The 24,746-nt window shown below is 43.9% G+C and overlaps 1 protein-coding gene across 3 annotated transcripts in view; it reads right to left on the minus strand.

The window, feature by feature from the left end:
- NTRK2 (neurotrophic receptor tyrosine kinase 2) overlaps positions 1–24,746 on the minus strand; it is a 324,099-nt gene that overhangs the window by 83,453 nt on the left and 215,900 nt on the right. The window lies entirely within an intron of this gene.

Genomic DNA, 24,746 nt, shown 5'->3' on the forward strand with positions numbered 1-24,746 from the left:
TGGTTTTCTGTGGGTACTTTTTCTTTTTTGGCATTTAATTACGCATGAATATTTCTTTTTTCCAAACTGGAAAGGTAGTTTAAGCCATGGTTGATTTCATCATCTTTAAAACTACAGGTAAGAACAGTTTTCCCACATTGAAACTGGAAGCAGAAGATAGATCTTTTATTTATGAAATTGGGCTGTTGGCATTTTTTGACTCATTGGTGATTTGGGCCATAGATTATCTGAAAACGTCCTTGGCCACCATATTACCATCAAACATAGTAAAATTCTCCTTTCTGCCTCAGGTCACCAATTTTGTGATGGTACTTCTGGCAGGGCCTGAGGATAGTCTACCTACTAAGTTGATGTTGGATAAATACGACTGAAAGCTCTTATTTCACAGGTTTGATGGTACTCTGTAAGCTAACTGAAGCAATCCTACCAAGCACATAAGCAACAAAGCAGCCCTGTTCTCTGAAAATTCAGGAACTGCGAAAACAAACCAAAAATCACAACAAAACCACAGCCTGAAGTTTCCACACAATAGAGCTAGTAAGAAATTATTACAATCTTCCTCCATGAAAACACCAGGGAATACTGTGATTTGCTTCAGTTTCTGTTTCTCTTGGACAAGCCATGAAGCCCCGCCCATCACGCCTGTCACACAACAGTGCTTTCAAACCCTTCAAGTTCCCATGCAATCTTGGATCAGTCTCTGCAACTGCACAAGCCCCCAAAGCAGGCCGGCTTTGTAGCCTTCTGAGGGAAGGGCCACACCCAGCCCTGACCTCTCCCTCACATCTTTGTTACCCTTCTCCTGCCCAAGCCCCAGCTGTTCTGACACTTCTCTTAGGGATTCTCCAGCCTGTACCCTCCCTGCCCTGTATTCTCCCATCACCCAGCCAAACACCCACCTCACATTTTCTCTCTCAGTCTCTTGGGTTTCCTGCCGCCTTCCTTCTCAGAGCTCAGGTAACAGAGAGTCCCAGGGACTTACCTGAACTCCACACACACCTGTTGTCAGCTCTTTGGGTTTGGGGAGTGAAGAGGCAACAGGCATAAGGGGACCTGGCTTGCCTGTTGGCAAGACTCTAATCTGAATGTTCCTGGGAGAGAGATCTCCTCAGAGAGGGAAGTGCTTCACCTGGGTTCCATTCTCCTTTCACCCTATTCTCTTAAAGGGCACCATAATCATTTGGTGTACTTCCTTTAAAATATCCGAGGGGGGCTAGCCCAAGGACTCCACAGTGAAGAAGAAAGTCTCGCCTGATTTCTTCCTCTAAATCAGTTACCCCAAGCTTTAAACTTTGGAAATGAACAAAATCTTTGCAAATTCAAGATTAAAAATTAAATTAGGATCAGCGAGATGCCCTCAGAGGCTAACAACAAGCCGCACAAGCTGAATCAAGCCCTGCACGCCACACGATGGAAGGAGAGACCTAGCTTCCTCAATGTTGATCCCTGACCTATGCACAGACACACACACACACACACACACACACACACACACACACACACACACACACACAGAGAGAGAGAGAGAGAGAGAGAGAGAGAGAGAAGTAAATAAATAAATAAATGTAAAAATATAAATGATTAGGATTCTCAGCTCTACATAAATTGCTTCCTCTGTTTGAAGAAATACTCAAGACAACAGCTGGCTTTGCAAAAGTTTTATGGAAAAAAGTTTTCTTTGAAATGTATCCTATTACTGGGCCTCCACTCTCCTGCCCCCAAGGAGAAATCATTGAGGGAATTATCCAGACTGGAAATGTGGTGTCCTTGGTCATTTGCCTCATAAGCAGAAGAAAGGAGCTGGTTGTCAGCATTATGTTCCAGTCATATGATCATCAATGAAAATAATGCAATTGGGCCACAAAGTGATTGTCCCACCTTGAGTTGTCGCTTGCCTCAGAACATTTAAACTCAATTCTTGCTATAGATTTCCCTCCAGAAGTAAAAATATTATACACATACAAAGGCAATAAAGTATCAGTTCATGTCCATATCCATTATTACTGAATCTAAAACTAATAAAGATATAAATAACTATAGCTCTGTCCACTTAAGGTCTCAAGGAGGAAATGTGTCTTTCCATTTCCAGGATAATGACATTTCACAGAAGCCTTGGCCCCATGGGCACAGCCTGCCCAGCACAAGGACCTTAAAGTGAGCACTATTGAGTGCCCTGCTTAAGCCAAGGACTGAGTGATTTACCAACCTTCCTTCCGTCCCCTCTCTTTCTCTGTCCCTGTCTGTCTGTCTGTCTGTCTGTCTGTCTGTCTGTCTGTCTCTCTCTGTCTCTCTGTCTGTCTGTCTGTCTGTCTGTTTCTCACCCTCTCTCTCCCTCCCTCCCTCCCTCCCTCCCCCCCCCTCTCTCTCTCGTGTTTATAATTTTGAGGAGGAAGATGCCAAACAGGAGTGGGGGCTTGTATTAGGGCACTTATCCCTCCTATTTCTGCAGTCCTAGGTGCCGGTCTGCCCAGCAGTGGCATTTGTAGACTCCTTTGTGACAAGAGGCAGACTTTACCACCGTCAAAACCACCCCCTACTGACACTGAAGTAAACTAGACATCTCACTGCGACTACTCTCTCTACTCCACATACTTTAGACCTCCGTTCTGATCATCTATAAGTCTGAACGTCTCAAAATGAACAATTTTATTTTTTTAGAAAATTGCCAAAACGCACAAAACATGAAAGTGAAAAATATAATATACAGTCATATGAATGACCATAATTATGCTATCTCAGTGTGTGGCAGAATATGGAATCAGGCTAATGCACACAATTTTTGGAAGTTTGTGTGAAGCATGACAACGGTGTTTTAGATTTTCATCTGCATATTTATTCTGGTACAAATTGGTACTAAATTGAAAGTAAATATCTAAGGTCACAGACACAAAGCACCTAGACAACAAAAGACTAAATATTCGCACATTATTCTATTGCTGAAACAGGACATGTACCAATACTGAGCCATCCTCAAGGAGTTTTTAACAAAACTAAAAACCCCAATGAGCATTACCATCAATTAATTTTCATAAGCCGCAGTTAGGTCAAAAGCCACATCTATTTTACAGATGACGTCACAATTAATTGTGGTCATCAAGAATGCACTTGCTCATGCTTTTCCAAGCACAGCTCCCACTGAAAAGAGGGAAGGGGCGCCCACCACATGCTGACTACTATGATGGGCCAGGTGATGTATGGAGACCCAGGAGGGTCATCTTCAGGACAGTCTGTGAGGGCATTCTTACTCTACTTCCACATTAAACAAAAAGAAAGAGCCCTGACAAGCTAAGAAACTCATCCAAGATCCAAGTTAAGAGCCGGGAGGTTTGAACTCGTTTCACCAGGACCCTTACTGTCTTCAATCTTCCCATTAAGAACAACCTTGAAAGAAATAGCACGAGCTTTGAGTTGCCTTCTTGCAGAACCACAGGCCTCTTTTTGTCAATTTAACTCAGCAGGCTGTTATTAAACACCTACTAGAGGTGCCTGACATTTCCCTAGCATCAAGGAAAGGGGTGGGTATATTTTATTGCTTACAAAATACCCATAATACATAACACAAAATTCACCCTTGTCTCCGAGGAGCCCACAGGCCATGTGTATGCATGGCTATGGTGCCATCCACTTATATCTTTGCTTTGTTCACAAAAATACTTTATGTGTTGAATTAGGCCTGAGGAAAGACAAAACTCAGGGAGCAAACACTGTAAGGTGAAACAGGATCAAAAGCTAAGACCGGGTGCTAAACAAAATGAAGCCTGACATTTCTGAGGGCCCACGTGGCGAGTCAGCTGAAGGCAAAACTTGACTCCAACTTTCATGGCTGAAGAAGACCAAAGACCAGCATAATTATAAACGTTTAGGCTTGATAAAGTAATAAGCATGGACACTCCTTCTTGTGAAGTAAAATTCTTATGACAGTCAGTTTTCAAAGGAATAAGCCAAGGTGATTTTATAAGGGATTATCCGATGGCCGAAGCCCCTGACTTTGTCTGCAGGGTAAGTAGTGCAGTTCCCCTAAGAAGAGCCCTCATGCAAGAGATCAATGGAGAAAAATGAACATTTGGATATGGAAAGAAGCTCAATGGTTAGGGGCACTTACTTCCCTTTCAGAGGACCCTGGTTCAAATCCCAGCTCTCACATGGCAGCTCACAACCATCTTTAATACCAGTTCCTATAAATCTAACACCCTTTTTTGGCCTTCTCAGGCATGTACGTGGTGAACATACATACATACATATATACATGAAAAACACTCATATATTTTTTAAAAAATAAAAAAATTAAATAAAGTAAATATACAACACAAAAGTCACCCTTGGCCTGAGCTTTGTGCAGGGAATCCACATGACCTCAACAGTATAGTCAATTAAGCACGAGCCTGTGGGTACACACAAGAAAGCTTTAGGCACGAAGTTGACAAATGGTTGTGATTTCCCTGAACCCACTGATGAGCTTAGATCACACTGCGGGATCAAATTCTTACATAAATAAGTAAGAACATGAGCATGTGGAAATAAGCAAGTTACTGAGAAGAGAAAATAGTGGTAGAAACAGCATGCAAGTGGAGGAAGGAAGAGGATGGTAGGAAGGAGGAAGAGGCAAGCCTGGGTGTGTTGAAGAAGTCATGACTGCTCATGCCGCCCCTCAAGAAGCAGCAGGTGCTACGGTACAAGAGGAGAGTAGACAGGGGCGTGGAGCACCCAAATAGCTCCCAAAGCCTCGGACGGACTCACACTAAGAAACAAGAACTTGACGATAAATGACTTCATTGTGCTGTGCCTTCATTTCCTCTTCAAATGATTGATTTGGGGCTAAGTGGCATCTTGGGATTTCTCCAGGACATGCATTCAACAATCAATCTATGATTTATGATTATCTATCAATCCATCAGTAATATATCTAGCATGTATCTATCTGTCTATCTATCTATCTATCTATCTATCTATCTATCTATCTATCTTACACACACACACACACACACACACACACACACACGTCATCTATCCATCTACCTACCTACCTATCCATCCATCCATCCACCATTTCACTATGCCTCCATCATCTCAGGCCTGTGGAGCTAAAGCAAGCCTTTGAACATAGGGAAGAAGCAATGTGCACACCATTAACAAGCTATTGTGGAGGCAGGGGAGCTCACTAGGGAGCTCTGCAGAGCTCACTACCCTGAGGTTGGGGAAAGGCTGAGGTGGCTCTATTACCTATCGTTCCTTGCTAGGTCCTTTGTCCTTCATGGGCACAGAGCTCAGCTGTGTGGGCCGTCATCGACTCTGTTCTCCACCCATCCCAAAGGGAGCAGAGGATGTCACCAAGAATTAATTCTCAAAGAATGTGATGAAAGACAAAGACAGAGGAGACCCAAGTGTATTCATCAGAAGTAGGAGATGGGCTATGGGTAATGCACAGCAGAGAAGAAGGCAGACAAGCCAAGATGGAGTAGTGAAGACGGAGATGTGCAGACTGCTCTATGAGGGTTTGGGGTAGCAGAGGGCAGGATCAGAGGCAGACAGATCAATCCAGAGGTGTCATGGTGATGCCAGGGGTGGGAGCCAGGAGGGATCTTAAGGTTTAAGGTGTGTGCAAGAAGGGTGAGAAATTAAGTGGACACCAAAACAAAAAGAAAAGATAAAAGGACAGAAGAGAAGGGATGAAACAGTTGTGGAAGATAACGGGCGCTTCCCAGAACAGGTGCAGGGAGTATGGGAGAGAAGCTTACTGAAAATAGAGGTTTTTGAGTGAACCACCCTCTGAGGGATTCTGCCTTGAGTTCCACTACATAAGGAGCAGGCATGGAGGAGTGAACAGAAAGTCAGGGCTCCCAAAGCTCATTAAACACAAGCCACCTCAATTCCTTGAGCCAAACATTACATCAGGTGCAGTAAAAGGCAACACAGACTCTTGAAATGGTTTAACCTTCCAGAGAGGGCATCTGGCATCTGGCTGGATGCAACACTCACCACCAGCCGCAAAGCACCTTTCATCCCAGACCCAATGCCAGCATGCTGGAGGAGGGCAGAGTGGCAGCGGTGGAGGGGGCTGCATTTCATGGAACCGGAGCATCCCAGCAGGTGAAGTAATGGAGTCATTTGAAGTTAAATGCAGTTTCTTGGCAGAAATAGGCAAGGGTGGGGGAGAGCCCCAGAAGTCTTTCAAGCTGTTAGACTGAAAGGAACACCACACTTCAAAATACACAGACGGTACATCCTTCGCTTTGACATCACCGAACAGCCAAAATTATATCTGTTCCACACACTGGCATGTGGCAGAATTGGATTGATTTGCCCTGACAGCTCTCCCTGCTGGGACAATACTTGTCAGTCAGCCCCGGCAATGTTTGTATTTTCAAAAATCATTATGCAGAGTGATCGTACAGAATGCTGGCAGGTAGGCCAGACAGTCTTCTCTGCATAGCCCTCCGACTCTGTATCCTGGAACTCTGAAGTGCTTCCTGCTCTCAAGGCTCCCAAACCTTCTGTGACACCCTGCTCACTGCTTCCTCCTAGGCTGCACACACCAGCCTCCATTTGTGACTTTGCACTGCCGTCTGTTTTGCTTCTAGCTCCCTCCACTCCCGTGCCTCCGAAAGCTTTCTGATTAGCTTTTGCGAAAGAGTGGTCCTTTGCCAAAGTACCTACAGGAGGATTATGGGGAATGTTTTAACTCTACCACATGATCAGTTGAGAGCAACCCAGTGAACAGTGTACTGCGATGCAAATATTCTAGCATCTTCTCCGTGTGCACACACTGCAGTGAAGGTAAGGAGCTAAGCAAGCTGTACTCCCTGTCACACACCTCACATTTCAGAATGTGGTGGGTGGAGGAGGGACAGCAAAATGCTGTGTAACTGGGTGTTCAGGAAAGACTTCGTGGGTTCCCAGAGCTGACTTTGAGCCATCAGATTGGAACCCTCATGATGAAAGGCCTAACCACAGTAGAAAGGGACAAACACTTCGCTTAAAAACAGAGAAACCATGGGATTCCCCAGGCCTTTCCTATGCTGTTCTCTCTCACCGTTGGCTCTGCAACAACTTCACAAGAAGGTAGCTAAACGGTGCTCATACCCAGTGACACATGGCCAATTTCTGAAATATGGATGGTCACTGATATTCAGATGTATCCTGGGTGTCTCCTAGCTCAGTATGGCCAGTTTTCTGTTCAGTTAACACGTGAAGCAGCAGAGTTGATTAACAGCTCTTTAACATGCTTACGTGATGACTTGGGTTTGAAGATGTCACATCCTTGAAAGAGTTTGACAAAACTTCCAGAATCTTTCAACCCAACATCCTTCCTGGGTCCTGCCATTCACCATTTAAGCATCTGTGTAAACAGGACAGTGGTCAAAGCTGTGGAAGATTAAAGAGCAAGGAAGAGGAAAGGGCTTGAGTAGCATTTGATGTTCACCAACAGTGTGCTGGGCACTGTAATAAACAATGTCATTTACATTATCACGTTTAAACCTCCTGAGTAACCTGGGGAGAAACTCCCGTCTCCATTTGTAGTACACCATTGGTAGTAAAGGGATGGGGAAGACTGTCAGTTAACTTGGCTGAGGCCACACCTGGAAAGTGAGCAAAGATGCTAGGTTTGGCTTCAAAGTCCAAGCAAACACGTTCTGCCTCTCACAGACTATAATTCTTTTCTTCAGTGAATACACTTTAATTGGGAAATGACTAGAACACAAATAACAGGTATAAAAGACAAAGCGTGTCATGACAGATGTAAAAAAAAAAAAAATACAGGGTTAAGAGTTTTCGGAGGCTTGAAAAAAGGCCTTTCAGTACATGGTTGAGGGTGAGCGGATGCATCAGCCGGGTACTCTATTGTAAGCTGTGCAGGATTGAAGTATTTGTCAAAAAGAAGTGCACTGTTGGCTGTAACAAATTATGACATTTCCAGAATGCCAGGACGGGGCTGACTTGATCACATGCTGGACTTTTCATGTGCAGAGCTGAAAACTATTTAGGTCAAAACAAATGAAATTTCCATCCACGCAGGCCAAAGCAGACAGATATTCGTTATTTGATCTTCCTCAGCTGAATCTATCACAATGTCTTCTTTTCTAAATGGAACTTCTGAATTTAAAGTAATATGTGCTCACAGCAACAAATTAAACCAAAGGGCCTGGGTGAAAACCACTAGAGACTTCCACACGTTTCCCTGATTTTGATCTCACTGACCTGGCAACCACCGAAAACCAATTTGATTATTGTTTCCTGGGGGGGGGGGTCTTCTCCTTGGCTCTAATTGGTCTTCTTGTGCTTGGCTTTCATCTCCCAGTGCAAGGCGCTCCCTACTTCCCTTCCGCACACCCCTGAGTCTGCTCACACTCTTCTTGCCTCCTCCCCACACCGGAGAGCTGTGCTGCTTTTAGTTCTTGCAATGACTTTCCCACTCTCTATTCTGACCAGGCCTGAGGTGCTTCTGTATATGACGGAGATGTCATCGTCTCTATGTTCACTTCATCCCAACAGCTGCCATTTCCTTGTTTCACCTTTACTGTATCTTTGCCAGAATTGTCACAACGGTATCCTAATTATAATATGATACAACAGTGTCCCACGATTCTAAAAGGCAAACTTTTACCCTCTCCCTTGACTTTCTCTTTCAAGATCCCAGTGTCAGGTGATCTCAAGTCCTACTTAAACTTGAGAATTAAAAGTTGGATGATTTAACAATCATAAAAACAAACAAACAGAAAGTAGGATGATTGATGTAGCTTTTTGTGCTCTGACGTCAGTTATGGAGCCTCTGTGACCCGAATTGAGTCATTGCATGTGGATAGGCCTTGCTTTAGAATGGGCAAATTTACACAACTAAACTAAAGACTAAAGAGAATGATCTTCCGAGGCTCTGAGGTGCATTAAGCATGCATCACTTAGAACAATCTGAGAGAGGGAAGCCATTTCCCCCCAAGAATAAATATTGTCTGTGGTTAAACCCCTCCAGTTATACTCACTGCTGTCAATCCAGTCGCTCCATGTCCCACCAAGCCTGACAAGCCCATGTGGACCTCCAGATTCTGAGCTGAGCACATTCCATGCACATAGTGCCTTGTTTCAAGAAGTGAGGAGATCCACTTGCCTCGACAGCATGGCAGGGTCACAAATAAACAGTCACACTCTGCTAATCAACCCGAACCTCCTTGTCTTCACCCTGTTTCTAAGTTAGTGCTGATGGAAGCTTCCATAGAAGGTGGAATGCTCTCTGAGTTCAGACAGGCTCCGGGCCTGAAGGCCTTAATCAGTCCACTCATTCAGTAAGTAAAGACAGAAAGGCACCAAAGGTTCCGAAGCTAAGAGGTCTCAAGATGCAACTGGCCGCCTTTAATCTGAACCGTTTTCATTGTACTCTGATCCTTCTCACTAGGAAGAAACATTTAGTAAGCAAACACAGTGATGCACAACTTAGATGTGTGAAAGTGAAAGAGAGTGAGCGAGAAAATGGCTCTATGAACTCAGTGGAACATTCTAGAGTCTATTCTGAGGAGGAAAAGCACCTTGCCTCTGCAGGCGGCATAGTTATTCCTGTGGTCCCTTGCCCATTCACACCATCTACCTCATTTTTAAAAGATTTATTTATTTTTATTTTAATGTATATGGATGCTTTGCTTATATGTACATTTATGTACAACATTTGTGCAGTGTCCACAGGGGCAGGGAGAAGGGATCAGATCCCCTAGAACTGGAGTGACAGACAGTGACTAGACACCATGTGGGTGCTGGGAGTCAAACCTCTGTCTCCTACAAGAGTAGCAAGTGCTCTTACCCACTGAACCATCTCCCCACATATCCTCTATCATGATGAAGTGCAAAGCTCTGAGTGTAAACTGCTGTGAGAAATCCTGAGTGATAAAGGCACTTTCTCTCATTTTATTGTTGACAATTTCATATTTAAATACGGTGTTTTGATAAAGCCCCTTTACCTATATCCTCTCTTTTAACTCCTCCCTTAGCCTGATACTGCCATTCTTTTCCACATACATGCTTGGTTGCTATTTCTTTAAAACACTTGGCAGTGCCAGTGTGTGTGCGGGAACAGGGACACTGAGTCCACTTGGCACTGCCAGTGTGTGTGCGGGCACAGGGACACTGAGTCCACTTGGCACTGCCAGTGTGTGTGCGGGCACAGGGACACTGAGTCCACTTGGCACTGCCAGTGTGTGTGCGGACACAGGGACACTGAGTCCACTTGGCACTGCCAGTGTGTGTGCGGGCACAGGGACACTGAGTCCACTTGGCACTGCCAGTGTATGTGCAGGCACAGGGACACTGAGTCTACTTGACACTGCCAGTGTATGTGCAGGCACAGGGACACTGAGTCTACTTGACAGTCCCAGTGTGTGTAGGCACAGGGACACTGAGTCCACTTGGCACTGCCAGTGTGCACATGGGCACAGGGACACTCAGACCACTTGGCAGTGCCAGTGTGTGTGCAGGCACAGGGACACTGAGTCCACTTGACAGTCCCAGTGTGTGTGGGCACAGGGACTGAGTCCACTTGGCACTGCCAGTATGCACATGGGCACAGGACACTGAGACCACTTGGCAGTGCCAGTGCATGTAACAGGCACAGGAACAGCCACTGTTTCTGAGCCAGTATGGTACCCAGGTGCTTTCTTGTGTCTCTCACGATAAGTGCTATTGTCCTCTGGAAAGCCTCAGAGCTATGCAGTCAGCTTCACAAATTCCACTCAGAAGGATGAAGATTAAAAAGTAAAGTGAACAGCTAAGACAGAAAGGTCTCAGCACACAGGTTCAGCAAAGAGCATAAGTCTATCCACAGGGCTCTGGGTACTTGTTGGGGATTCTGTAGAGAGTCAAACCAACTACCTCCTACTAGTTCCTTAGTTTGTGACAGAAACTCTGTCCTCCTGTGAGCATTCTTCTGAAGGGAGCAGTTCAGCCCGGAGATTAAGATTCTGACCTTTCATTTTAGTGTGAATTTAGGACTGAGGTGGCTTAAAGCATTGAAATTCTATCAACTAGGGTGAACAGAGGAAGGATTGAGGGAACTCACTCAACAGCAAGCTACTGTTGAAGTGTTCCGGACGGCTGAAGCAGAAATCATTAGCTGAAGGCTGTGGCTCCACAGTCTCAGTGCTGCACCTCGGAAGACAGTGGGCTTCACCCTGGTGAGGCAAGCATGTGTGTTCGCCCCCGAGTCAAAACTGGGAGTGAGCCCGAGGCGGGCGTCTGTTCCAGGGGGTGAGACTCCTCTGCAGATTTCAAAGCACGCTGCCACAGGGTTCCCGTGCTGCTGTGTGAAACATGGGTGAGGAATGTCACGTTCCGATGGTCTGGGAGGAGAGTGAGATGGAGACACACTGACTCGCCAGTGTTGTGGATCCTGAAGCGGCTGTGTGTATGGTGGGGCCAGCCAGAACAGCGGTGTGGAAAGGAAGAGTATGGGAAGAGGTTAAACAAAGGAGGAATGGCAGACAGGGCTCTGCACCTCCCCATCTTCAGTCTAGCAGGGGACCAAACAGCGCATCATTTATCCCAGTCACACAGTGGGCCTCAACCCTGCTGGGGTCCTACACAAAAAAGCATTTTCTGACACGGGCTCCCACCCAGAAGTTTGTCGGCCAACCAATTGTACAGTCTTCTGCCACAAATGACCTTTTAGCTGCTAATTGACTGACATGTTACTGACCCTGTATGATTGTAAATTAGCTAGTGTTCTACTCCTTGACAGCAAGGTTCACCCCCCCACTTCTAAAGGAAGGTTGCTGAGAAGCAGCCTGTCATATTATGCTGGCAGTAGCCTCATGTATCCTGTGCCCAGCTTGGCTGTTGACCACATTAGGAGGCTACACTGTGGGAGGATGCCTTCCTCAGAGTATGTTCCTGTCATTACTGCGACACCATGTGCTCCTAAGGTGTGCCTCCAGTAGGGTTGTGCATGTGAGGCAACAGAAAGGGGGGGTAAGAACCATGGGGGGGCATCCTTAGGGCAGGCCCCAGGCCCAGGTGGTGATAGGAAAGTGAAGAATGAACAAGATGGAAACCTCAGGCCATTCATAACCATCAGCTGACCGCAGGGCTCTCGGTACTGTACTTTTGTGTTTGCCCCCTCTGATTTCTTTCCTGCCCCTGAAACTCTGCAAGCTCATGGGGTGCTAGAGAGAACAAACCGTATTCTAAATAAAAAGCACTCAGAACAATGAGATGTTCCATAAGTGTTATATGGCATGACCACTGCTATTGAGCAATTTGGCACTCAAGATTCTACAGTGCCTTATGGATACATTTTATTGGTTCCATTTAATGTTAAATATCACAGACAAGCCACAATAATAACAGGGCCTTCTGTTCTTGGAGCACTTCAAAGCTCATAAAGAACTCTCCCATGCTATTTTATTTGAACAGTAAAACAACTCTGTGAAGCACGCTGTGAAAAATCTCCAGAGCTCCACTTTACAGCTGAGGAAATGGAGGTTTAAAGAGGTCACGGGCTCATCTCTACCACCATAGCTCGACCTCCAGCCTGGCTGGAGAGTTCAGTGTTCAATGTCCTTTACATGAAAGTGGCATGGTAGATAATTCTGGAGATCAAGATCAGGATCGCAAAACAATCAAAACATTCTTTCTGGAGACAAAACATTGAGCTCCTGGTGCGGGGATCACACCAAGTGTGTGCCTCCTGGAGGGATGTCAACTCAAGGAAGAAATCACCTATCCGGATGGTAAGTGCTAAAAAGATTCTGTGAATAAAAAAGCACCTTGGCTGGGGTGTGATAGCACTAATTTTAAGAGGTGGAAGTCCCTATGTGGTGGGGCAAAGTATGGCAAAGTGTGTGGTCACACAGCTGAGAAAGAACAGATTCCAGGGAGAGCCACATCCGCATTAGCAGTAATGATTGCATCACACAGGTAAATGAGAGCTATCAAAGGCTTGTGCGTGACCAGGGGGAGTTTGCGTTGGTAGCAACGAGCACGAGGTGTTTAATGAAAGCAATGACAGGCAGGGTAAGTAGCAGAGACATGGCTGCATTAGCAAGAGCATAGTTACAATGTTCTAGATTACCATGGTAGCAAGGAAGACACGGGGGCTCTATAAATCCTGCGAGCCATATTAATCAATAATAGCCTGAGCAAAATAATGACTGGTTCAGCCATGATATGTCACATAACGTCCAGAAACAAATCACTTTTTTACAACAATTTCCTTTCCACCACGCTGCCAAATGGGACGACGCAGAGTTATCAAAGAGTTTGTTACATTTCACATAAGTTTAATATCAAAGATCCTTATTTCGTCCCTTCATTTTCTGTCTAAGAAGACGTCTCAGAAGTAAAAGCATGGTAAGCCATGTTTGCATAAATACCTGTGCAAGTAATTATGAACTGTGACAAAGTAATCCCTGTCCCAGAAGTCAGAGGTTATCATGCAGCGCCCTTCTCTGGAGCCATGCCAGCTTCTTGAGGTGCCGGCCGGGCGGTGGAGGAGGGTGCCACGGTCGGAGTGGACTCTGGCCTATGTCAGTGTGTGTGGAAGAGAGCCTTGGAAGGTAGCATTCCCTGAAATGATGAGGGTGGACTCCCGTGATAGCATTAGTAATGTTAGTTTTTAAATGGGAAAGAGATCAAAACTGGCCACACTCTGTCTGGAGAGCAGGGGAACTCCTGAGTGAAGATGTGCTGTTGCCATGGGCATGGCCCTGTCAAGAACTCCAATGCCTCAGCCCCAGGGGGGAAGGGCAAAGCTTTCCCCAGGTGCAGCTCAGAGGGATAGCAAAGGCTTCTTCTAATTCAAGTGCAGATGTTGACAATGTGTGCAAAGATGTCCTCCATAGCCTTCTCCCCCTGGATGTTCATGACCTGAAGACTGTTCCCCTACAGAGATGGCTGCCACAGACATTAGTAAAGCCTGCCTCCTGTTTAGCTGTGTTCATAATCTGCCTCCTGTTCTCTGCATGTGATAACCCACTTCCATGTTCACCTGTATGCAAACACCCTATTTTCCTGTTCAATCATATATAATAAGCACCCTGCATCTCTGGGGTGCTGTGGCATCTCCATCTGAGAGCCCAGCACACCATCCCAGCTTTTCTGTGCATGTGTCTGTTATGTCTTCAGTCCCTCACAGCCCCTCTCTTGGTCGATCCCTGAAAAAATACAAGGACGTGAATTGCCCTTGCCAGGTGGTATTGCAGCAAGAGGCCCTCAGTAGGTGAAAAGGCGTAGGTGCTAATACGTGCTGCACAGCCTCTGTAGCCATGGTTCTTGATGCTGCCTTTCCAGTCCCCATTGTTTGCCACTGTCCCAAAGCAAAAGGCTAATCCCTGAGCTAGTCACTGCCTTTAGCATGACCAGTGGGCTTGTCATGATCATACCAGGACTGTTTCTATACCTTCAGTTTTTGTAATTTGTTTTAACTTGGGATTTTAATTAAGGCCCACTTCCCCTCCCCCCTTTTAATTTCAACAGCTGAGCTGTACTTTCAACTGGCTCTTTGGCATGTGGGCATCACACCCACCCACAACCACAACTACATCCCCCCCCCACACACACCCTACCCACCTCACTTGACTTTGGCATGTGGGCATCACACACACATACAGACACACACAGATACACAGATACACACACAGACATACACAGACACACAGACAGATACACACACACACCACCCCCACCTAACTTGACTTTGGCATGTGGGCATCACACACACACACACACACACACACACACACACACACACACTTCACTTGACTTTGGCATTTGGGCATCACTCACACACAGACAGACAGACAGACAGACAGACAGACAGACACACACACACACACACACACACACACACACACACACATACACACCACCCCCACCTGACTTGACTTTGGCATGTGGGCATCACACACAGACCAGACACCTCACACATAGTACTAATAGCTGCTTGCCAGTCGGTGAAGTCCTATCACCCTGTGACAGGGATGTGTGAAACCACTGCATGGCAGGAAGTGGCCAGAGGCATGCACCACGCAATGAATGCAGCCAGGATTCTCCCTCCCAGGGTCTACTATTTAGTTGGCTCATAAAACAGAGGTGAGGGCAAACTTCACTGGGTGCAGAACCCTGTTGATGAAAAGCCCTGCCTGTTGATTACCATCGAATGTGATAACATCCGCATGGGACTGTCACTCATGGATTTATCTGCTGTCATCAAAGTCTGATAGAAAACCTTCCTCACAATCCCAGAATCAGAACTCCCTAGGCAAAGACACCAGAACCAGAGACGTTGGGAGCCATGAGGACTGTGGATAAGATGGGTCCTTGTCATAGTGTCCCCAGGGCATCACACATCTCCCTTAGCCACTCTGTTATGGTGCTCCATGCCAGGTGACTTGCTCTGGAGCCAAGAAGCTGCCTACCACATTGGCTTTGCCACTGCCCGTGTGTAGAACCGTCACTCCATCCGAATGACATCTATCCAAGACACGGGCAACTCAGAAATGGTGAGGAAGCCAAGTCCTTGAACACTTGATGAAATTTCTTAGGGATTTAGGGTCTAAGGAAAGAAATTCTGAACCAGGGATGCCGATTCGGGACCAAATGCATGTGTATGATTCCTAAAGATGTCTGCTGACCCACATGACGTCATCGCCCTAATACTTCTATGGCAAACCAAGCAGAGCAAACAGCGGCTGTGAGCATTTAAGTAAGAAATGTTCCATGCCTGTCTGAAGAGCCATTGTCCATTGATGGCTGTGGAGGGAGGGAGCCTCAGTTTTCTTCATGGCTTCTGTGCCTGAGAGGCTGGCTATGCTCCTTTAGATGGTTCTACACCCATGCGCACATAGCTAGTACTGTGAGGACTCAGTGGGTTTCAGAAAAGAGCATAGGGGTGGGGAAGGAGAAGTGATGAGGAAATAGGGAGGAACTGGATGGAGGAGAATGGGCACGGATTTGATCAAACATGTCATACGCATGCGTGGAATCATTAAACATACAAAAGTTAATGAAAAATAAGTAACAAAGAAAAAGAATGTGAAGGTGGAAGAAAAACTACAGGACCCTGAGGTAGCTGCTGATTGGGAGGTAATTAGCTGGACCAGGAGAAGGGAGAGTGACGGACTCCACACATACAGGAGCTGGCAGCCCTAACTAATTAGCAACAATTAATTTTATGGTAGGAGCAAGAACACATGTATCATGTTCTATAAACGCTTAATAGATGTCACCATAAATCACTCCCATCTCTCCCCTGAAACTCAACTTGCAAGCAGGATGACTCTAAATCTTCCAGAATTAACAAAATAGATGAGCTAGGACTTGATTTTCGTTATTAAATGAACACCCTCCAGCCCCTTCACCACTTGACCAGTCACTAAAGTCGGCTGTTGTATCTCAGGTCAGCCACATTCACAGTCTGAATCTAGTGTCCTGTGTATCTGGAATGAGCTCCTAGCCTGAGCCATACACCGTCCATCAACTGGTAGAACATCTTGGCATTGAGTGATTGGGGGATTGATTAGTGATGTCTGCTGGGCACTGGGGTGTTCCTTTCTGTTGATCTGTTTTCTTCAGTTCCTTGGGCAGCATCTTAGTTCTCTTCTGAGACGAACCCACATGAAGCTTAGCCATGCCCTGCTGGCCTGGCCTCATCTTGAAATAATTTTACCTTCTCTCGTACTTCCCAGGCTTTCAGCAGGCTGCTACATTTGTGAGATCAGAGTTAACTGTAACTAGGGTTAGCTGTGCCCTCAGTCCTTCCCTTTGCTACTGCCCAGCAGTTAGACCAGCACTTATAATAAAGATAGACATGACCAGGTCACTGACTGCAGACTAAGAGATTTCTAATGATACACACGGCCTACTAACTTCCTAAGGTCAGTTGCTGATGCTGCTTACTCTTTGCCTCCTTCCATTCACCTATGGGCTGTCAATCCTGCTGTTGCAAATCCACTCACCTCCTGCATCACCATATATGTCCTGCTTAGCAGAACATGTCTCCACTGATTTGGGATAAACATGATGCCAATTAAAAAGTAAGGAAAACAGCTCTGGTTCCAGGTGATCAGAGAAATCCAAGGAGGAAGCCCAATGGCAGGAGGCTCATCTATGGTCCCTGGCAGTCAGAGAAGGGCAAGGTAGAAAGCAGGGCTTCTATAGTCCCAGAGAGTAACAAGTATGTCCCATCCTCACAGTGGCCATAGTTACAAGGCAAGGAGCCTAGACTCCGTATGCACCCTCTTCCCTCCTGGGATAACAATGGAGGAAGCCAAGTGGAGGCTCATCCTTTTTGCCATCACCTCAAGGCAATGAGACCACCTGCTCTTCCCTACACTACATTGTTAAGGAAGCTATTGAGAGAGAAATAATAGGGCATCCCTATCCCTCCCAATAAGGGGCCCACTGGGGACCCACGACTGCTATGTAAATCCACTCAATGAAGAGTGTTCAGTGAAAATAAGACTGGAGAGAGCTTGGGTGTCCACCCAACCTGGCAGATCCCTGATGCTGCTACCTTCTTTCCAGATGACCCCAGAAGGAGCTGGGGTGAAGTCAAGGAAACATTGAGCCTCATTCAAAAGACCCAAATGCCCAGTTCTCATGCAATGAAAACCCAGAATAATCTCAAACTAAATTGTAAAAAAGCTAGCAGATATCCAACCAGAATGGCAGCTGTGTCAGAGTGGTGTGACAAGGGTCTGAAGGCAGACAGAATGAGCCAGCAAAAAGCTGCAAATGCACAGAAAGAAGTGGGGACAGGGAAGTCGCAGCCAACAGGGGAAATCAAAAGTAGAGCCAGGTTCAAGTTTTAGAAATAAAAAGTACAGTCATAAAATTTAAAACTGATAAATAGATAGGGCTAAAGTATTGGGGGCAGGGATAAAATAAGATTAAAAAATACCCAATCTGAATAATAAAAAGAAACCATACTGTAATGAAACTTGGAGAACTATTGTATTCTTACAAAATATTTAACAATAATAGCAATGTGCCCCTCAGGCAGGAGGCAGGGGAAGAGAAAGGTCAATGGCTGGAAAAGTGGCTAAAGGAAGAACTGTTAAGATTTCATTTATCAGACAAAGCATGAAAATCTGAGGTGTAAACTCCAAGAAAGAGGAACCCAACATAATGATCAAACTTCTGAATACAGACACACACACAAAAGCTAAAAATCAGGAAATGGTTGGTGGTTAAAAGTGCTCACCATGCAGGTGTGAGGACCTATGTTTGAACATGCAAATTCATGTAAAAGCCGGACACATAGCATGAACATCCATATGCCAGCACAGCATGAACAACATCTGTTTGCCAGGGCAGCATGAACAACATCTGTGTGTCAGTGCAGCATGAACAACATCTGTGCTGCCAGTGCAGCATGAACAACATCTGTGTGCCAGCGCAACATGAACAACATCTGTATGCCAGGCACTCTTGCAGGAAGACGGGCAGCAGAGTCAGGAGATTCCCTGGAATCTTATGGACTAGTTAGTCTGCTTTCCACAGTGGCAAACAATAGAGGAAGACCCTATTCCAAACAAGGTGAGAGGTAAGAACCAACACTAAAGGTTATCCTCTGACTTCCACATGGACACACACACACACACACACACACACACACACACACACACACACACACACACCTAAAGAATGATGAGAGAGAAATACTTTAGTAATAAAAGAAAAGCTATGTAAATGATACCATCTTTCTCATAAGAAACCATGGGGACCAGAATAGGGCAACACAATCTCATTTGTGTGATGAAAGTAAAGAACTATTCTGCTTGGCTTATTTTTATGCCTATGAACATTTGCCTGTACATATGCACATGCAACATGTGTGTGCAACATCCATGGAGGCCAAAAAATGGTATTGGATCCCATGGAACTGGAGCCATGCGGGTGCTGAGAACCAAGCCCAGGTCTTCTGTGAGAGCAAGCAGCTCCTAACTGCTGAGCCATCCCTGCAGCTCCAGAGACGTGCTCCCATCCCATAGGAGTGCCCCTCAGAAACAAGGCAAGAAGGGAATAGCAACAACACATTTTTCTTCTTAAGTTTTCTGGCTCTGTTGGCAGCTGAAGCAAGAAGTATACATTGTTGGCTGGGGTTTTAAATGTATGTAGAATAAATATTTAAGACAATTACAGTATAACTGGGAAAAAGAAAACAAATGAAGTAACATTTCTATATTTTATTTAAGCCAGGAAGATGCTAAAGCTAGCATACAGTGATGCTGTGTCTATATTAGACACCCAAAGCAGCCAATTGAAAAAATATGGATAATTCCCATAAATTTTTTAAATGTTTTATAAACCCAGAAGAAAAAAACTAAGGAAAGAGGAACAACCACAAACAGAAAACAAAGGCAAAATGGCAGGCTAACACACCAACAGCTAGGCTAAATAGAATGATCTCAACACAATGCGTAAAAGATGGAAATTGACATGTGGCATGCTAGCTACAAACTCACTTCATACATGGCAATAAATTGGAAAGAAAGGAGTGGAAGATGTACCACAGACACGATAATCAGACAGCAAACAAAGATAATTAACAGAGAGGGAGAGGGATATTAAAAGTGATAAGCGAGTAAATTCACCAAAAGACATAACAAAGCTGAATGATTGCCAATAAAAGAGCTGGCCGTGAGTAAGGGAAACGGTGGTGATGGGAAACACAGGCCCAGTTAAGTCTGAAGCCTTCCATGCCTGCCTTTCAGTGGTTGAGTAAGAAGTCAAAAAAGGCATCACCCAAGGATCATGCATGAACTGGACCTAGGCCCCCTACAAAGACGTAGGCAATGAACAGCTCAGCTTCGTGTGGGTCCTCTAGTGACGGGAGCAGGGCCTGTCTCTGACATGGACTCTGTTGCCAGGTGTTTGATCCCTTCCCCCTGGTGGGGCTGCCTTACCAGGCCACAGGGAAAGAGGACAGGCTCAGTCCTGTACGATTTGATGAGCTGGAGTGGATTGGAAGTGGAGCGCCTCCTCCACTTTTTTTTGAGAAATAGGGAAGGGGGAGAAGGAGGGAGGGAGGGGCTGGGAGGTGAGGAGGGATGGACTATGACCAGGATGTAAAGTAAATAAATTAATCAATTTTTAAAAAAAGATATAGAAGAAATTGAAAATGTGACTGTATTATAAGGATTTACAGAGACGTGAGTAACACTTACCAGGGTACTGCCCTCACCATCACAGCACACAGTCTCCCTATGCGCTCACGGAACACAAAGGTGATACCCTGAACCATCACACAAGGGACAGCAAATCTACATAAACTAAAAGTTCATAGAGTGTGTTCTCTGGCCACAATGAAAATAGAAATCACAACAGAATGACAAGAGGAAAAGTCTTTAAATGTATGGGAATTAGAAGACTATTTGAAATAGCCCGTGGGTCAGAAGAGGAGGCATTCCTAATGCCAAGCTCACCCCTAGCCAAGGAGCTTGGCAATCAGCAGCTGCTGAGGAGAATCAGAGAGGACGGCTGTGTGCCCGCGGATGCCCTGCATTCACCCACAGCCCGGCAGCAGTCAGTGGACTCTGAGTCTTAAAAACACTGCATGATGATGTTGGGAGAATTAAGGTCAAAGAGGGTATAGAAGGACTTGGAAAGAAGAGAGAGGTGGGGATTGATCAAAATACACTGCATTCATGTATAAACCTTTTAAACACTAATTTTTAGAAACGAAAGACAGAAACACTAAAAATACATTATAGCGAATGAAAATGAAAGCATGACAATTTGTGAGGCACAGAAACAGCAATAATAAGAAAACTGACAACAGTAAACTGCCAGATTGAGAAGAAAGCCTCTCCTGCACTTCTCAATCTGTCTAGCTCCTATTCAGATGGGTGAGGGCCCGCTGGACCTCAGATACTGGACCCCCACCTTTCCCTGATCATCCAGCTCCTAGTGCTGGCTAGTAAGGGGTCGCTGGCTTCTTACTGACTCCCCAACACACTTCCATAGCTTTCCTAGTTTCTGATGCAGATAGATAAGCAACAGCCAGACCATCACCCCAGGCCCACACTGCAAACAACTAACCTCAAATGTACAAATGTCAATGCAAAAACAGAAACAGCATGAAAACCCAAGACAGCGTGTTTCCTCCAAAGATTACTAATACCATAGAAGCAGAAATGACCTGGAAGAATGTCAAGATAAAGGATCCAAAGTGATTATAATCATGTGCAAACAACTCAAAAAAGACAAATAGAAAAAACAGAGATCCAAGTGAAATATGGAGGTCAATAGTAGATATAAAAATTGAGTTCAAACTTAAATGATGTTGAAAATGAAAAACTCAATAAGCAAAAAAAAAAAAAAAAAGCCTCAATGAAAAGCTTCACAAATAGAAGGAATAAAATGGAAAACAGAAGAGAGGGTCAGGCCTGGAAGACAAAGTATAGGAAATAGATTACTCAGTAAAGGTCATTGAGAAATGTATTTAAATTCATGAAGGGAATATGAGAGAGCTTTAGGACATTCCCCCAAAAGACCCAGCTTTCAAAATGTCAAAATGTGAGCATAGAAGATGATCATACTACAGGCACAAAACATATCTTCAATAAAATCATAAAAAATTCCAACAGCAAAAGAAAGAAATGTTTATCCAGGTACAAAAGGCACACAAAGTTCTGCATAGAAATGACCAAATAAAAGTAAACTCGTTGTGGCATAGCATAGTTAAAATGTTAAAATTATAGAATAAAGAAAGGTTTAGAATGTTGCAAGAGAAAAAGACCAAGTTACTTCAAAAGGTGGCCCCATCAAAATAATGCCTGTTTGACAGAGTCTCTCTCTTTTTTTTTTTTTTTTTTTTTTTTTTTTTTTTTTTGGTTTTTCGAGACAGGGTCTCTCTGTGTTAGCCTTAGCTGTCCTGAACTCATTTTGTAGACCAGGCTGACCTCGAACTCACAATGATCCACCTGCCTCTGCCTCCCGAGTGCTAGGACTAAAGGCGTGCGCCACCACGCCCGGCTCTTAAAGCCAAATGTCCTGGAAAAATGTATTCCAAGTTCTATAAAAGCATAACTATGAGCTGAGCTTATTATGACCAGGAAAACTATCCATTAAGACTGAAGCTGAAATGAAAACTTTTCATAATACAACCCAACTGAAAGAACTTATGCCCACTAAGATATTCCTACAGAGGATACTGAAAGAAATGCTTCAGTCTGAAGAGGAAAACATACCCAAGCAATCACTAGGAGGAAAGAAAGGAATACCAGAATAATTGACCAAAAGATGTCAAAGAAAACATCACAAAACAAATAAAATGAAAGGAATTAATACTCATTGTGCCATAATAACTCTTAATATTAATGGCATCAATTTCCCAATAAAATAATGCAAACTAGCAGGCTGGATAAGAAAAACAGGATCCTTTATTTTGCTGCTTCTAAGAAACACACGTTACTGTCAGTGATAGATGCCACCTTAGAGTAAAAAGAATGGAAAAAGATATTCCAATCAAAGGCTCTTTTAAAAAAGTAGATGGACCTGGGCAGTGTGGCACATGCCTTTAATCCCAGTACTCATGAGGCAGAGGCAGGAAGATCTCTGAGTTCAAGCCCAGCCTGGTCTACAGAGTGAGTTCCAGGACAACCAAGGCTGCACAGAGAAACCCTGTCTCCAAAAACATTAATTAATTAAAGCAGATGTATCTATTTTATTATCTGGCAAAATAGACATTAAACCAGAATTAGACAGAGGAGATAAGGAAGATTATCAAAGATTAACCTATGCTTTTAAACACATACACAACAATGTAGGGACACCCAATTATACAAAACAACTAGACATTAAACAACAGATTAACCCACTAAAGCAATAGTGGAGACTTTGATCCCCTACTGTCACCAACAGTCATGTCATCTAGACAAAAGCTAAACCAAAAAAGACACTGGAAGCAAATGATGTGTAAACCAAATGGACCTAACGTGACTATAAAACATTTCACCAAAATACTAACGAATATAGATTCTTCTCTGCATCCCATACAGCCTTCTCCAAAATTGATGTCATTTTAGGACATAAAGTGACTCTAAGCTATTAATTGAAATAACAATGCATTCTATTGGATCACAGAGAAATAATTAAAAGCAAAAGATATTAAAATCAATAGAAACTGTAGACATTACAAACACTGATGAAAACCAGGCAAGCATTTCCAGGAAAGTCAGGAAGAAGACAGAGTATTCACTATCTCCACTCCTGCTCCGTACAAGGTTTAAAGTCTTAGCTAGGAAAAAACATAAGAAAAGGAGGTAATGGAGATACAAACAGAAAAAGGAAGAAGTCAAAGTTTCTTTATTTGCAGATGATATGATTCTATGCATTAAAGACCTTAAAGATCCCACCAGAAAATTGTAGCTGATAAACACAATCAGCAAAGTAAAAGCATATAAAATTACACAAATAAATCAGAAGTTTATTATATTACAACAACAAATATATTGAAAAAGAAATCAGTAAAACAATCTCATTCACATTTGCTTCAAAAAAATATTGGAATAAATTTAATAACAACAACAACAAAAAAAAAAAACAAAAGAAAGAAAGAAAGAAAGAAAAAGAAACAAAGAAAGAAACTTGTTCAACGAAAACTATAAGAAACTAAAGAAAGAAGTTGAAAAAGATAGAAAGGCCTGCCATGCTCATGGACTGGTAGGATTATTACTGTGAAAATGTTTGTCTTATCAAATGTAATCTACATATTCAATGTAATTCTTACCAAAATTCTAATGCAACAGAATTAAAAAAATAATCACTCCAAAAGTATGAAACCACAAAAGATCCAGTATAGAAAAAATGATCCAGAATCATAAAAACATTGTGAAAGGTTACCATCTCTTATTTGAAGTTATACTGCAGAGCAGTAGTAATAAAAAAAAAAAGCATGGTACTGGTGTCAAAAGAGATACATTAGTAGGTCAATAGAATAGAACTGAAGATTCTAATATCACTCAACATTCTGCAGCCACCAGAATTTTTATAAGGGTTTCAATAATACACATTGGGGAAAAGACAGCATCTTCAACAAATGGTGCTGGTTAGACTGAATGTAGAAAAATGAAGCTCACCCTGCCCAAAACTCAACAGGACCTCAACAGAGACTCAATAGCCTGAATAGAGAAGAAAGTAGAGATTGCTTTTCAACTCATTGTCACAGAAAATAACTCTCTGAAATGGACCCTAGTAGTTCGGATATTAGTACCAACAATTAGTAAATTGAACCTCATGAAACTAAAATCTTTAATACACCAAAGGATACTATCATCCAAGTGATAGAACAGCCTACAGAAAGGGAAAAAAATTATCATCTATATGTCTGATAGAAGGGTTGGTGTATAGAACACGCAAAGAATTTTGAAACTAAACCCCACCTAAACAAGCAAACTGATTTTTTTTTAATGGGGCAGGGAATTAAACAGACAGTTCTCAAAACATAAACTACAAATGCCTGAGAAAAAAATTTTAAGATGTTCAATATCCTCAGCCATTATGGAAATGCAAATTAAAACAGCTATAATATTCCATGCTACCATAGTCAGAATGGCTAAGACTAAGAAAACAAGTGGCAACGAAGTTGGTGTGGGTGTGGAGAAGGGAAATATTTGTTCACTGCTGGTGGGAGTAAAAATGGGTGCAGCCACTGTGGAAATCAGGACAGAAGTCCCTCCCTCATAAAGCTACAACTAGCTCTACCACGGGGACACTCTATAGCACTCCTGGGCACACCCTCATAGAGCTCTGCATCTACTGCAGAAATA

Source organism: Acomys minous (genome assembly GCF_964271855.1).
Source record: "Acomys minous genome assembly, chromosome: 9".
Lineage (NCBI taxonomy): Eukaryota > Metazoa > Chordata > Mammalia > Rodentia > Muridae > Acomys > Acomys minous.